Source organism: Ahaetulla prasina, chromosome 3 (assembly GCF_028640845.1).
Source record: "Ahaetulla prasina isolate Xishuangbanna chromosome 3, ASM2864084v1, whole genome shotgun sequence".
Classification (NCBI taxonomy): domain Eukaryota; kingdom Metazoa; phylum Chordata; class Lepidosauria; order Squamata; family Colubridae; genus Ahaetulla; species Ahaetulla prasina.
The window spans coordinates 161,192,037-161,209,309 of record NC_080541.1 but is presented as its reverse complement, the minus strand read 5'-3'; the positions used below and the strand labels follow the sequence as shown (position 1 = coordinate 161,209,309).

At 39.7% G+C, this 17,273-nt stretch overlaps 1 long non-coding RNA gene across 1 annotated transcript; it reads left to right on the top strand.

Annotated features, from left to right (window-relative positions):
• The first annotated feature begins 702 nt into the window (after positions 1–702).
• LOC131196325 (uncharacterized) lies at positions 703–8,362 on the top strand. Its single transcript, XR_009154695.1, has 3 exons — positions 703–933; positions 5,062–5,141; positions 7,784–8,362. It is a non-coding gene; the product is annotated as an uncharacterized LOC131196325 (long non-coding RNA).
• The last annotated feature ends 8,911 nt before the right edge of the window (positions 8,363–17,273 follow it).

Here is a 17,273-nt window from a genome sequence, read left to right as displayed (position 1 = left end):
ATGATCAGGAATGCTACCAACACAGGGAAAGTCACCAAGTGCTCAGAAAAAGCTGCTCAATAGAAGAGAACATAATGTCATTCAGGGCTGAACTTTAGAGTCCTTGGTGCTCGCTGAGCTTGTTTGCTTGCAGACACGTTGACATCATCAACGTGAGTGAGTGTGGGGCTTGCTCCCTATTTATATAAGGTAGTTTGCCGTGCCAGTGTTGGTGGAGGTGTGGTTTTCTCCTCTTTGATCAGGATATTGTTTTCTGCTAGTTTGTTCATCTGCTGTTAATCCCTACTTATTTGGGTTCTGGTTGCTGGAGAGGGTGTTCAGACTGTTTTCTTCTTAGTTTTTTTATTGTCTCCTTGAATGGTGTGTAAATGTGTTTTTTCTCTCTGTGTGTCTATTGCTATGCATGTATGTGAACACTAACTAGCCCTTAACAAACCCAATGAAAACTCTTTAATGTCACAACACAGAGATAGACTCAACCATCCTTTCAGTTGGGTAACTATGAGCATCCTAGATCAAGTTAAAGTTAAAAATGTTAGGGAATTCTTGGAAGCTTGTCATTCAGCCATCAATAGACACATAGAAATAAACCACATTTACACACCATTCAAAAGGACAATGACTGAATTGGGGAGGGGAATGTATGTTTTTCAAGCTTTGATTGTTTCAATATTGTGACTATGCATGTTTTGGTGGCTGTAAATTCCTATAAAGTAAAATTGTCAAAGGTCCTATGGGATTGCAAAATATAAATATCATTCATTCGTTTTTGTTGTCAAGGGGAGCAATGCTGTTGTCTTCTTTGGCTTCATCAATTAATATATGCAAATATACTACCTTCTATGCTTATTTACATCATACCTAAAACAAAGGGAAGAACCCTGATGATAGTGCAGTTCTCTGTTTGAATTGGAGAGCAGCAATTGTAAAAAGGTAGGTGGTATAGTATGAATCAAAATCTAAAGAAAAATTGGATGACCACACAACCTACTTCATGAAGAATGGTCTCTTAAGCCACATCTGAAATAGTTTATCAGCAGACCTAATGTGCTTTGTAGTTTAGGACATGTGGAAAAAATGGTTAAGGTAATCTACTTTGTGGGGCCCTTGGTCCTTGGTGCTCTCTGAGCTTGGTTATTTTCTTGCAGACATTTTCTTTCCAAACTACAGGATATCATCAGTGGTAGAAGAGGGTGGAGTTTGCTCTCTATTTACATACAAGTAACCCTCTTAGTACTGATGATGTTATCTAGTTGGGTAATAAAACATCTGCAAGAAAACAACCAAGCTCAGAGAGCACCAAGGACCCCACAGTTCAACCCTGAGTACAAATATTATCTTATATCGGTAACCTATTTTAGTTGACGTATTTAAGCACAATTATTCATAATTTTATTTTCCACCACTTGGGTTTCTTATGTTTTCCTATACCAAATGACTTTGAGATATGTATTAAGGGCCAGACTCTCCAAAACATGATACTTGGGACTAGGACAAAAATTGAATTGAATTTAAACTCATGTACCTTTAAGTCAAATCAACTACAGTTAATATAGTTGCTCTTTAATCAACCAGAATAGAGCTGGAAGGGCCTTGAAGGTCTTCTAGTTCAACCCCCTGCTTAAGCAAGAGACCCCATACCATTCCACACAAGTGACTGTCCAGTCTCTTCTTATAGTCATGTCTACAGTTCCATTAATAAGTTTTGAGAACTTTGGAAGCCATACCCAACATTTCCAGGGCCACATGGTATCATGGGGTCTCAAACTGCCCTTTCCTACTGTAGCTTCCCTAAGTAATACGGTTTATTCACAGGACACAAAAAAGTTTATTTTTCGACTTTGCCTCCATTACGTTGCCTAACGTGCATGCATATACAGCTTCCTAAAGAGAAGGATAAATAAAATAAATAAGTTGCCTTTAAGTTCCATCAGAAGGTCAACTCTTAAAGATTTTAAATATTAATGTATTTTCTAAATTAAGCCTTTTCTAAACTTGCTGAAGCAATCAGGTGGATTATAAATTAATCATCCAAACCACACAAATAAATATTGTTATGTTATCTTCCACAATTGAGAAAGAAAGTTCAGTCTTGAAAGAAAAAAAAGGTTGTGGCTGAACTTCCTAATGTCTATGAAATTAAACAACAATTTCCGGTCTGAGAGAAACAAGCTTAGAAAATAGCTTCAAACAGGCCTCTTGAGTCAGTCAGACTGTGAGAGTGGGGCTGATCAGTACATCTCATGCTTTCATTTTAATTTGAAATATATCTGCTGAACTACATCATTATATTAAGACTCATGGCAAGAAATGAAAGTAGTTCTAAATGTAATTTTCCTTGAGCAATGTTTCTAGTACTAAGGTCTATTCTCGTTGTAAAGGTGTTGTGTTCTAAGCAGAAAAGATGGCTGACTGCTGTGTAATATTTCATTTATTTATTTAAATTTACATCTCTCTTCTGTGTTAACTGGGAAAATTTCTCCTTCTGATAGATGGAAAATTCTCTTTGCTACTACTTTATAGTTGCCAGGTGTTTTACAGTAGACCTAATAGGTCTACTCCGGTCTCTGAGTTATCTGTCAGATTTATTTAGGATCTTACTACTATCTGGAGGTGGATCTCCTTCTGTTGAGTTAGAGAATACTGAATCATCTCATTCACAAAAACCATCACTGTGGACCAGAGGTGGTATTCAGCAGGTTCTGACCAGTTCTGGAGAACCGATAGCGGAAATTTTGAGTAGTTCGGAGTACCAGTAAATACCACCTCTGACTGGCCCCACCCCCATCTATTCTCCGCCTCCCGAGTCCCAGCTGATCAGGAGGAAATGGGGATTTTGCAATAACCTTCCCCTGGAGTGGGGAGGGAATGGAGATTTTACCTTCCCCTGCCACGCCCATCAAGCCATATCCACAGAACCGGTAGTAAAAAAATTTGAATCCCACCTCTGCTGTGGACTAGTTTATCCACAATGGAAGAAGAAAATAAAAGTTGCCTTATTAGGAAAAGGGTGAAAGACCAAGTTCTACTACAAGAAGGCCCAGGATATGCAAATAACATTGCTCAACAGATGTGTGAGAATTACAAGCGAGTATTCTAAATGTGATTAATTTATTAAAGGTAGAATTAAAATTGAATGGATGTATTTGGCCATAGGCCTGATCTGGTGTGGCCCAATGGGGAAGTGATGTGCCCAGTTAATGGTAAACTGTCCAAGGGAATGAAGGACTTCCCAATGGTAGCTAGTAAGCCTTTTCTTTCTGTATCTACAATTTTGCAGCTTAGAAAAAGTGTAAAAATCAATTCTAAGCACATTGTCCTGTTACTTGTTTTGAAGACAAGGTTAGCTTGACTTGCAAATTCAGGTAGCAACTGGATTCACACATTGTGCTATTGCAAGTCATTGCTTGGTTAACTATAGTTGCTGATTCAATATTTGCTGATTCAACTACAATTAGATGAATTCACACATTTTAAACCAGGGGTCTCCAACCTTATCAACTTTAAGCCTGGTGGACTTCAACTCCCAGAATTCCCCAGCCAACTTAAAGTTGCCAAGGTTGGAGACCCCTGGTTTAAACCATGAATTGGGCAGGATTCATAGCCTGCATATGCTCCCACTCAACCCTTGGTTACAAATAGGCATGACTACATTGTCCAGATTTTTTTTCACAATTGACTAACAACAAAACACTTATATTCTTCCCATTTCATTTTTGAAAACAATAGTAAATGTTGATAAATTTACATTACACAATGATTAAAGTTAAAGATTAACTCAATAGCAGTTGCCAAATTCAGTGTTACCCATCTGTCATGTAGCTATTTAAGTTTTCTCCCATTTCCAAAAAGAAAGAAAAAACACACACACCATCCTTAATTCAGTATCAGAAACATAACTGAATACATTGAGGATTCAAATCCAGATAATTAAAGTTAAATATTCAGTACCCCGAATCTGCCTAGATAGTTATGTTAATTTTATTTTCTCTCACATTTGATTTTTTTAAAGACTCTTGTGCCTTATTGATCACATTTATGAAGAACTATACATAGTCTTTGTGCTTAATAAAAAAAAGTAAGCCAAACAATGTTTCAAGCTCAAGCAAATTGGTTCGATCTCTGAGAGTATGCAGTCACATGCATCCAACAGAAGCCATTGTATTGTCATAGGTTAGAAAGATGTCATAACTGCATGGCCTCATTTGCGCTGTTGCCCTGTCATCCCTATGCATGTGCTGCCAGGGTAATATTGGTACTCAGCTAGATTTGTGTCATTGTTCCAAACCACAGTACGGTGGTAGATGTTGCATAACTTTATTTTTGTTTATTTATTTATTCAATTTATATGACGCTCATTCCTCCCAGAAATGACTCTAGGCAGCTTACAATCATTAAAACCAATAAAACCAATAAAATACAGGTAGCCCTTGACTTATAACTACAATTGAGCCCAACATTTCTGTTGCTAAGTGGCACATATAATAAGTGAATTTTGCCCCATTTTATGACCTTTCTTGGTCCAGTTGTTAAGTGAATCACTGGAGTTGATAAGTTAGTAACCGGATTGTTAAGTGAATCTGGCTTCCCTATTGACTTGCTTGTCAGAAGGTCATAAAAGGTGATCACATGATCCTGGGACACAGCAAAAGTCATAAATATGAACCAGTTGCTAAGTGCCTGAATTTTGATCATGTGACCATGGGAATACTGCAGTAGTTCTAAGTGTGAAAAATGGTTGTAACTTTGAACATTCACTAAACGAACTATTGTACATTGAGAACTACCTCTGGTGACTTTAAATTAGTTAAAACTGACAACGATGGGGAGGAAGGGAACAAGATGCACATGAGGGAGCATGAATGAATGTATTTTGTAAACTCCACTTATTGCAATTTGTAAACCATGGTTCATGTCTGTGTATATTCATTGTGGCTTCTTCAACAAAACATACTGCGTTCATGAGTGTTTAAATTCAGAATAAGCTGGAGTTGGCAAAGGTTGTTAGGAATAAAAAGGAAAAGATCTACTCAATTTTTATTTTGACTCTATTACTTCCAGCAAGTGGATGTACATTCCAGCAGAAAATAATGAAAGGGCAGGATTGACGCTGAAGACTGAAAGATTCATGAACAAGAAAGGTATATTTACCTTGAATGAGTCTAAATCACTAGGGCCAAATGGCCTGCATGTTTTATGCTTTTAGCTATTATCTTTGAGAAATTACGGAAAAGTGGGGAAGAGCCAAGAAGACAGCAGAAATGAGGAAAAGGAACATCTAGAAACAACAATCCAGATACTGCAAGATTCTAGAACAGATCAGAAAGAGATCCGACTATAGCATCCTGCAAACAAAGCAGTAATTACAGAAGTCAACATGGATTTGTTGAGAACAAGTCTTACCAGATTATCCATTGCATTTATTTGCAGTGGTACTTTCTTAACAATTCCTAAGTATTCCCCAGAGGGTGGATGGATTTAACCCATATTGGCAGATGTTGAAAAAATTAAACGGTGGGCCCAATCTTAGATTAACTTCCTAAAAAGATGGTAAAAATGCTCTAGACATCTTGATTTTAGCCAAGCTTAAGACCCAGAATATTCTGGTTGATTAACCATCTATTGATGGGATGGGGTGATAATTAAGGAGATGCAGGACTGGCTTAAGCATCATATTTAAACATCATACTGGGAACATTCATCACTGAATGATGAAATTGGATTGAGGCCTCGAGCAGAAGCCCCAAAATTCAGGGTCCTGGGCCCTTCCATCCCCTATATTTATTTACCTGTTTCTTTACTATTCAGTTTTCATTTGGCCTTTCTGCTTATTCCAACACTCAAGGTGTAGTTTACCACAATCAAGATTTTATTTAAAAAACAGAACGATAAAATGAAAATTAAACCAAATTTTAAAAATTGCATTACTGGGCAACAAAGATACCCTCCGTCCCGCAGTGTAGCTGGTAGTCAAACTTTTACTACCAGCTCTTTTATTACATTCCAGTCTTTTTTTTTAAAAAAATGTTCCATTTTTATTCAAAAGGGTTCTCTTGCTCAGGTTTGCTTTGTGATTACAGCGGTATCCACCGATGTACAAATCAATGAAGTCATACAATAAGCAATTAAAAACCTAAACACAAAAGTAAACCAAAAACAATATAAGTTTAACATGTAGTAATTAGAGTAATTCATTTTCCATATCAAGCGCAAGTAACTTATTCTTTCATATGTTGATTTTCAGATCATACGTTCATTTTCAGATAGGGCCATTTCTTCTTTGCTGGATTGCATTCAGCGCTCTGTAAAATCACTCTCTATTATCCTGGTTTTTAGAAAAAGGGAACGAGGCGAAGCAATTTGCTCAAGATTAGGCAACACAATACCAGCTTTTAAGTTCCCAGAGTAAAATATACTCCACGAACAAAGCCAGCTGGCCTTGTCATCCATTTCCCTGCTTAGATGACCAGGCCTTCCTTCCTTCAATCAAGACTTGTCTGTTTTATGGAGTGCAATCAGCTGCGTCTACAGGATTATTTTTATTTAAGAGCCCCGGATTGATTGAGACTTCGAGGAAAGTCATAACACAAAGCTTTTCTTGATCCTGAGAAAATGGGATTGGGAGCTGTTCGTGCAGGCCCATCTATTGAACACACAATACCTTTTCTCTCATGTATATACATACATACATGCACACCAGTGGTGAAATCCTCCAAGGTCTGTTTGTCAGGGTTCCTAACCTGTTTGTCCAGGCTTCTTAACTGCCACTGTTACTGGTTTGCTGCGCGTGCGCATGTAAATGCACACTTTGCACACATGCGCACTTTAGGCACTTACAGCGCAGCACTGAAAAAGAAGGCTTAAGAAGCCTTTTCTAAGGTAAGTAGAACAGAGGGGGGGGGAAACAGCTGTACTATGCAGTTTAGATTCACTAGAAAGCAGGATTTCTGAATATAAATCGCACAGCACAAGTGATCTTCGGAAATACTGGTTCGTCCGAACTGGTAGCATTTTTTTACTACTGGTTCACCCAAACCGGTAGCCTTTATTACTACCGGTTCTCCCGAACCGGTCCAAACCAGGAGCATTTCACCCCTGATACACACCCATTTTATCTCTTTCTGACCTTCCCCCCCCCCGAACCAATTCACACTGGCTTCTCGTTGCCATGGTAGAGAATAAAGACTGAACTAGACCCTCTGTTCAGCTGGCATTTAGAAAAGTAGGGAGGCCTTCTTCTAGCTCTCAAGGATGCTTTGTGTGGCTGATGGCCTGAAGTATCTACTGCAAGGTCATCAAAGCCAAGATTATGGTTGGTGTTTCCCTAAGCATCAAACTACAGTATTTCCTTTATCCATTTTTTTCTTTGTTTTGTTTTAAAATTATACCCAGATCAGGATAATAACTGCTTTTTAACAGGACTAATTCCTATACCTTAATAAAACATCCATTCTCCATCAATGTTAACTTTATCATATCAGTCTATCCATTTATTTATTTATCTATGCATCACACTCATTTCTTAATCAGTATGATTCAGTTCCTCAATTGTGTTAAACTGTGCTTGAAAGTTTACTTTTTCAATTAGGAATTTTAATGTAATAAAATATTCAAAACAAACAAGAAGATAGAAAAGAACAAAAAAGGAATTGGGGGGGGGACGACAAACAGTTGTGCTCCTTTCTATTGAGGAGTTGTCATCTCATACTTTTCCCTAAGTTTTTCATCTCATGTTCAAACCCCAAATCTCATAACCATCAATTCATTTTTTTTCTTTTTTCAGCAAAAAAATCATATAAGGATTCCATGTCAGGCACAAAGGATCAGCACCATATGTTAAGTTGCAGTTCAGAAGATTTATTACTCAAGCCTATACACAAGAATCTAATCTAAACTTCATACTAAATTGGTGCCAGAGAAGAGTCAATGGAATTCAAGAAGAGTTTGACTATTTGTGGCAACTTAATGATTCTAGGCTGATGACACGTTTAATTTCACCCCAGTTCTACCTGCCCTCTTCCTACATTCCAGTCTTTTTTTAAAAAGTCTTTATTGTTTTTACCAAACTGGCCAGCTTTGCCATTTCTGCCAGATCAGTTATTTTTATGATCCAGTCTTCCACTGGAAGAATTGCATTGTTTTTCCAACTTTTTGCATACAGTAGTTTTGCCACAGTTAGCCATCTACAGTATTAATTTCCCGTAATTATTTTCTAACTCCTTATTCATAAGGCCCAATAAAATAATTTTAGTTTCATCATATTAGTCCACAATATCTTTTGCATCATTGCATGAATACACTGTATATCCTTTTTTTTTTTGCTTTTTCACAAGTCCATCATGCATAATAAAAAGTCCCTTCTTCCTTTTCATATTTCCAGCACTGATTTGATATTCCTTTATACATTTTAGACAATTTATCTGGCATTATATACCCTCAGTTAGGGATGGGATTCAGCCGGTTCGGACCGGTTCAGGCAAACCAGATTTTAATTTTAAACTGGTTCGCCAAACCGGTTGTTGCAAGGAGTGGCTGACCCCTCCCACCCCACCCCGCTCCTCCCAGGAGTCTCCACACAGCCCGTTTTGGATGCCAGGTAAGTGCAGGGCCCATGCATAGGCTCTGGGAGGCGAAAAACGGGCCTACTAGAAGTTCCAGAAGTCCAGAAATGGGCCCATTTCTGGCCTCCAGGGGGCCTCTGGAGCCTGGGGGAGGCTGTTTTTGCCCTTCCAGAGGCTCAAGGAAAGCCTCCGGAATCTGTGGAGGCAAAAACGTCCCCCCCATGGTGCAGGAGGCCGAGTAGGCCACACCCACAATGGCCACGGCCACCCAGCAACCTGGCAGAGAACCGGTTGCTAAAATTTCTGAATCCCACCCCTGCCCTCAGTACATTGTTTAATAAAAGTTTTCTCTTAAATTATAACACCATGGCAACGTAACACCACTTCCCCACATTTTCTTCCATAGATCCATTTTTATTATAACCAAATTGCAGCCCATTTCATCAATCTTTAACCCGTTCTTCATCTGTTTCAAAACTTAATAACAATTTGTACATTTTAGCTGTTATATGATCATCTTTTGTGGAAAATTCTATTTCAAAGTTTTATTTTTCTCAGTTTTAATTGTCTATTTATTTATTTATAAAATTTATTGGCTGCCCATCTTAACATAAGATAATTCTGGTGGTTTACAGTCAAAAATATAGAGACAGAAACAGAAACACACACATACACTGAGGGAGATGATAGATAGATAGATAGATAGATAGATAGATAGATAGATAGATAGATAGATAGATAATTGATATATATTGATAGATATAGATATAGACAGGTATAGATACAGATACAGATATATAAATTAAAATATAAATGTTTTATTTATTATTTTTATTTATTTATTAAATAAATTTATTTATATAACAATTCATTAATTAAATTGTTTTATTTATTTAATAAATAAATTAAAAACCAAGAATTAAAAACCAAGGACCGTGAGGAGGGCAGCACCAGAATGGGGGAGGTGGGATCTGTTGTTACGCGGTCAACCATCTCCACTGTAATGTTGGGGCCCAGGCCAGCTGGCAGAGCTAGGTCTTTAGGCCCTTACAGAAGGATAGGAGGGTTGGAGTCAACTTCACATGGGGCAGCAAGATATTCTAGAGGGGAGGAGCAACAGCAGAGAAGGCCCTCTTTCTGGACCCCCAAAAGCCAGAATATTTGAGCCGACAGGATCCGCAGCATGCCTCCTCTACCAGCATCTTATCTATATCCATATGAAGCCTCTCTTTCACCTGATTGTAAGATGTTCTTGAAGGTTTAGCTCCATGATTTGTGATGTGTTCTTCAGGCTGTTTCTGATTTCTATATGTACAGATCTTTTTTTTTTTCCTTCAGTTTTCATAGTTCATCCAATATCCTTGTCTGTCGCAGTTCTGCTCAGTTGAGGATGGCGATGAAATGCAATCATATACACCAGCTTATAAAGTGGGGGGAAAGCAGAGAAATGGCTTTGGGAATGCGAGAAAGCTAGAATCCTTTGTGTCAGATTTCAGAGTTGTTCCCTTGACAACTGTCCAGAACATTGCACTCTGCTGATTTCATGTTGGCTCAAGTTCTTGGCAGTGGAAATTATGTATTTAGCAAGGCATGCTGGGTAGCCACTAGCAGGTAAAAATAGGTTGCCTTTACTGAAAGGACAGACGGTTGCCAAAACACTGACCTCTAGAACTCATGTGCAGGCTTTAGGAAATATTGCTAACTGCTTTCCCATTCCAATGCTGTAAACTTGAGAGGCAGGGGCGGGGGTGGGGGAAAAGGAATCCCATTTCTTGGGAAAGGACTCAGGGCTCTTTTGTATGCGCAGAATATTTTCCTTCCAATAGCCAAAGATTCATTTATTTGTTATTTTTTTCAAGAAACAAATCTAGAAACATTTCGAAATTAGCAAAGGTAGACATATAAAGGAACTTCATCAAACTGTTCCTACCGGCATGTTGGGATTGAAGCAGAAAGATGAAAAGAAAAATAGAGGTAGTCCTTGAATTACAACCATAATGGAGCCCAACATTTTCGTGAGACACCTCCATTTTACGACCTTTCTTGCTGCAGTCGTTAAGTGAATCACAGCAGTTGTTTAAGTTAATAACAAGGTTGTTAAGTGAACCTAGCTTCCCCGTTGACTTTGCTGGTCAGAAAGTCACGAAAAGGTGATCACATGATCTCAGGACATTGGCAAAGGTCATAAGTATGAGTCAGTTGCCAAGTGTCTGAATTTCAATCACACGAACATGGGAATGCTGCAGTGTCATAAATGTGAAAAACGGTCCTAAGTCACTTTTTTCAGTGCTGTTGTAACTTCAAACGGTTACTAAATGAACTGTTGTAATTTGAGGACTACCTGTAGAAAGGACCTCATCTTCTATAAAAGGATTATAGCTATTAACTCCAGGAGAAAACTTCATGCTACTGATTCCTGGAAGAAAGATATGGAGCCACCAAAAGGCATGTATGTGCCCGGGGTGAAATCCAGCAGGTTCTGACAGGTTCTAGAGAACCGGTAGCAGAAATTTTGAGCAGTTCGGAGAACCATTAGTGGAAATTTTAAGTAGTTCAGAAAACCGGCAAATGCCACCTCTGGCTGGCCCCAAAATGGGGAGAGTGTTGTGTCTTGTCCGATCTCACCACAGCCGGGGCCTTCTTATCTGCTTCCGAACACGGAGGAATGTCCTAGTATGCCTCCCGGCCCCAGCCCTGGCTCCATGCCCAGACAGGCTGAAGAGGAGGAAGTATCTCCAGCCCCCAGCTCTGGCTCCATGCCCAGGCAAACGGAGCAACTAGACCCCTCCCCCTACTCCACAGCATGTGAGCCTGAGGGAGGTCAATTGCTAACAGCTGCAGACTGGAGTGACCCTCGCGTCAGAAGACTTGATAGACGGAGGCAACAGAAGGAAGGGAGGGGCAGGCCTGGATAAGTGCTGAGTCATGGAGCCACACCCCATGGCCTATATAAAGGACCTGCTTCTGGCATTCTCTGAGTCAGGCAAAGTCTAAACATAACTTGCTGAAGTCACTTTCTGGTCTCCTGCCTGCCCTGAGGACTTTGCTAGGACTTTGGCAGAGCTGCAGAGGCACGCCTGATTCGGATTTCCCTGACCGGGCTGTCAGCGGAGGAGTGGGACACGACAGAGAGAATGGGGATTTTGCAGTATCTTTCCCCTGCCACGCCCACCAAGCTACACCATGCCCACCAAGCCACGCCCACAGAACCGGTAGTAAAAAAATTTGGGTTTCACCATTGGTACGTGCCCCTCCTAAGCATCTGTTAAAATAGTCAAATTGTAATTTTTGTTGCAAGAATCAAGGAAAACTCTGAAATATATGACCGGGGGGGGGGGGGGGGGAGGGGAAAGCATTCACTATAATGAAATCAAATTTAATTTTTCTCACCATCCCATCCCATATTTCTAGAGAGAACCATTCCGACAGATCATTCAAAAGCCACGTCCCGTAACTTGAATATTGGTCAGGCATCCAATAGCTGCCAGCTTGTGGCGTGTGGTTGTGATGTGCCCTATTTAACTGAGGCACCCTCCTACCATCATCCTGTACGAAGGAATCGCTTCTTTGAATATCTAGTTCACGTCTGCCTTAAGGTGATGAATCGTAATAAAAGAGAGCAGTAGAAACTTTAGATGTTCCTCAGGAATTAGGCTGAAGAGGACCAGGCGTCACTTCCTTTACTTCATTGGGAGCCTTCAGCATTTCCTTTTATGTCCAAACTCAGCCCCTGGGAAGTCTTGCCTCCTTTCTATGCAAGAGACTATGAAAATAACTATTAACAGGCTCCCTGTTGGTAACATTTATAAGAGTGACTATTCATTGTACCAGGCCTGAGAATTCCATTCTAAAAAAATATATATTATAATTTGCTCTTTCAGGATTCATTAGTAAAATCCTTGGGCCCCTTTAAATTTTCAAAACAAAGCGTGCCCCAGCAACAGTAATTCTTAATATAAAGGAGAGAAGATTGTTTTTCCTGCCCCCCCCCCCGCAGCATGCAAGTAGTCCTCGACTTACAACAGTTCATTTAGTGACTGCTTGATATTACAACGGCACTGAAAAAAGTGACTTACGACTTGTGGTTGCTGTTTTCATGTTTCCCTTACAGCTTGCAGCAAGCAGAGTTAATGGAGAATGCAGAAATCAAATCACAAGTGACAATCATGTGATGTTTTGTTTAACAACCAAAAGGGACGCACTTAAAAACCAAAGGGGAATTTGAAGTACCTAATTTAATTTTGATCAAATAAACCAATATTATAATCTTTCCTTTTACTTTTAATAATCTTAGTTTTTAATCCCTTCAAATCATGCCCTAGAATTTGATTTCTTTTTTTTTTTGGTCCCCTCTCACAAAATTCTTTGAAAATTTACAGTATTTTTATTTGTAAATCCAATAGGGGAAAGTTATCCAGGTTTATTGGTTCATTACAGGGGTGAAATGCTACCGGATCGGACCAGATCGGGCGAGTAGGTAGCGCAGATTGGGTCTGGTTCGCCGAACCAGTAGCAATCGCTGGCTGGCCATGCCCCCGAACCAGTCGATGGCCCGTAGTCCAGCCTTCACAAGCTGGACACTGGGAAGGCAGCTCGTCACCCACTTGCTGCCTGCTCGCCCTTTGATCAGGGGCCAGGGGCCATTCCCCGAGGCCCCGGAGCCGCCACCTGCTCACCACCTGCCTCAACTGGGTCAGGGAATCCCTTTCACCCCAGTTTATTATTTGTGTAATTGTGAAAACACCAGATGGTTTCATTTGTATATCCTGTGTAGAATATTTTACTATATTGCTTTTGTAGTCTATCATTTTTTAAATCCTCATTCAAATCAGTTTTAGTTTTGTCTGATAAAACTTGATCGTCCTCCATATCATCTTTTAAACACTACATATCTACCTATAATGGCAGACATTCTTAAAATTAACTTCTGGGTCTGTTATTCAAAAATATCCTCCAACATTAAAGTATTTTGCTTTATTTTTTGCTCCATTCTGTATTAGTAAGTCAAATTCACTTTTCCTTTAAACATAATCTGTCCTTCTAGTTACCTCTAGTGTACAATTTTCAAAGTCCCATCCTACCACTTTTTTAAAAAGAATTCAAAACAACAGCTTTTCTCTCATGGGAAGGATTGTTATAATTAATTTCAAAACCTTATTTCAAATCCATATGGATCCTTAATCCATTTTTAACTTTCCAAAATCAACTTTCTAGTTCTCCTTTTTCTGTTTATTTCAAGAATATATATATTTTTAAAATTGAATTTGTATTTCAAACTTATTTGGCTAAGGACTGAAGGAAATTCACCACTGCAGTAAAAAACAGAAACGAGCAAACCTTGTTGATCAAAATCTTCCTGATAATTGAAAAGCCATCTTTGTCCAGAGAGATAGTTCAAAGAACTATTCTACATTCTGGTCTTCATCGTTTCTCCTCCAGAAAGTTTACTTCCTAAGGAGTTGGGAGCAGAGGGGATTTATAAACTGCGACACCCCCCCCAAAAAAGGTAGAAGCTGGTGAACGTTGACGGTGTCTAGCATACCAGGCAGGATAGTTGTTTCTATTAAACTGAGTGGCTACAATTTTTATCCCATTAAATTTGAAGAATTAACAAGAAGTAGCAGGAGATGCTGTACTGTCTAAATGTCACCTATGGTCCACTTAAAGTAAAGCAAACTTGTTTAAGGCCATATTATATAGCCTTGATGTCAAACTTATGGCACGCATGCCACAGGTGGCACGCAACACCCTCTCTGTGGGCATGCGAGCCGTTGCCCCAGTTCAGCTCCACCACGCATGCGCATACGCCTCCTGCCAGCCAGCTGGTCGTCGAGTCTCTGCTGTGCATGCGCAGGAAGGGGCCACGTATACATGTGTGGAAACCGTGGGGCGTGCGGGGGGCATGTGCACATGCACAGGAGGCGTGGCTGCACTGACATTGCATTTTGGGGGTTTGGGAGCGTGCTTTGGGCACTCGGTCCAGAAGAGGTTAGCCATCATTGTTATATAGAATAGACCACTGAGAGGTTTTCTGGTCTTCTGCCTGTGGAATTGCTTTCTCACATCTTTAACAGTTATATAATAATAATATCAGAGTTGGAAGGGACCTTGGAGGTCTTCTAGTCCAACCCCCTGTCCAGGCAGGAAACCCTACACCATTTCAGACAAATGGCTATCCAACATTTTCTTAAAAATTTCCAGTGTTGGAGCATTTACAACTTCTGCAGGCAAGTTGTTTCACTGATTAATTGTTCCGTCAGGAAATTTCTCCTTAGTTCTAGGTTGCTTCTCTCCTTGATTAGTTTCCACCCATTGCTTCATACTGCTGGCTCATATCTAAACAGTTGTCCACTACGACTTCAAGATCCCTCTCACAGTTACTACTATTGAGGAAGAAACAAACTCTGCACCAAGTGGAAGATCCAACAGGTTCCTAACAAACCTAGCAGACAACTTTGTTTCCCAAAAAATAGAGAAGGCGACAAGGGGATCAGCTATACTGGACTTAATTCTCACTAACAGATATGAAATGATAGAAGGTGTTGAAGCTACAGGAACCTTGGGGGCAAGTGACCACGCAATATTGGAATTCAACATTAAGCAAATACAAGTAGTAGAACAAAGTCAAACTAGAGTCTTGGACTTTAAGAGAGCTAATTTCAATAAACTTAGAGAGAGCTTGAGAAGGATGGATGAGAATCCTCAGGGGGAAAACGACTCAAGAAGCTTAGGAAATTTTGAAAAGTGAGATTATAAAAGCGCAGTCTAACACAATACCAATGAAGAAGAAAAATAATAGATCTCAAAAGAAACCAGCATGGATGCATAAAGAACTATCTGACAAATTGAAAGACAAAAAGGACAAATATAAAAAGTGGAAAGAGGGGCAAATAACTAAGGCAGAATATCAGCAAATAGCCCGAGCCTGTAAAGATGAAGTGAGGAAAGCTAAGGCTCACAATGAACAAAGTACAAAAGTAAAAAATAACAAAAAAGCTTCTTCCAACATGTTAAAAACAAGAAAAAAGTCAAGGAAACAATTGGCCCATTGCTGGGAGAAAGTGGCAAGAAGATGACAAGCAACAGAGAGAAAGCAGATCTACTTAACTCATATTTTGTATCTGTCTTTACACAAAAGGAAAAAACAATCCAACCTATCAAAAACAGCACTACAAAAAACAGATTAGAAACACAAGTTAAAATAGGGAAGAAAATGGTAAGTGAACACCTGTCTACCCTAGATGAGTTCAAATCACCAGGACCGGATGGATTACACCCCAAGGTTCTGAAGGAACTGGCAGACGTTATTTCAGAACCACTGAACTATATCTTTCAAAGATCCTGGAGCACAGGGGAGCTGCCAGAGGACTGGAAAAGAGCTGATGTAGTTCCCAACTTCAAAAAAGGAAAAAAAACAGACCCAGGAAACTACAGACCTATCAGCCTGACCTCAATACTGGGGAAGATTCTGGAAAAGATAATCAAGCAACGGATCACCGAACACCTAGAAGCAAACAAAGTAATAACCAAAAGCCAACATGGGTTTGTCAAAAACAGATCATGCCAGACTAATGTTATCGCATTCTTTGACAAAATGACAAAATTAGTAGACCAGAGGAATGCTGTCGATATAATTTACTTGGACTTCAGTAAAGCATTTGATAAAGTAGACCATAACCTACTACTAGATAAAGTAGAAAAATGTGGTTTAGACAGCACCACCACCAGATGGATTCGTAACTGGCTGACCAACCGCACTCAACGTGTAGTCCTCAACGGAACTACATCCACATGGAGGGAAGTATGCAGTGGAGTACCCCAAGGCTCTGTTTTAGGCCCAGTACTCTTCAACATCTTCATCAATAACTTGGACGAGGGGATAGATGCGGAACTCATCAAATTTGCAGATGACACCAAGCTGGCAGGAATAGCCAACACTCCAGAAGAGAGGCTCAAGTTACAGAAAGATCTTGACAGACTTGAACATTGGGCGCTATCTAACAAAATGAAATTCAACAGTGAAAAAAGTAAGGTTCTACATTTAGGTCAAAAAAACAAAATGCACCGGTACCGTATATGTGGTACCTTGCTCAATAGTAGTACCTGTGAGAGGGATCTTGGAGTCCTAGTGGATAACCATTTAGATATGAGCCAGCAGTGTGCAGCAGCTGCGAAAAAAGCCAACACAGTTCTGGGCTGCATAAACAGAGGGATAGAATCAAGATCACGTGAAGTGTTAGTACCACTTTATAATGCCTTGGTAAGGCCACACTTGGAATATTGCATCCAGTTTTGGTCGCCACAATGTAAAAAAGATGTTGAGACTCTAGAAAGAGTGCAGAGAAGAGCAACAAAGATGATTAGGGGACTGGAGGCTAAAACATATGAAGAACGGTTGCAGGAACTGGGTATGTCTAGTTTAATAAAAAGAAGGACTAGAGGAGACATGATAGACATGATGTGTTCCAATATCTCAGGGGTTGTCATAAAGAAGAGGGAGTCAGGCTGTTCTCCAAAGCACCTGAGGGTAGAACAAGAAGCAATGGGTGGAAACTGATCAAACTGATCAAATAAGGAAGCAACTTAGAAATAAGGAGAAATTTCCTGACAGTTAGAACAATAAATAAGTGGAACGACTTGCCTGCAGAAGTTGTGAATGCTCCAACACTGGAAATTTTTAAGAAAATGTTGGATAACCATCTGACTGAGATG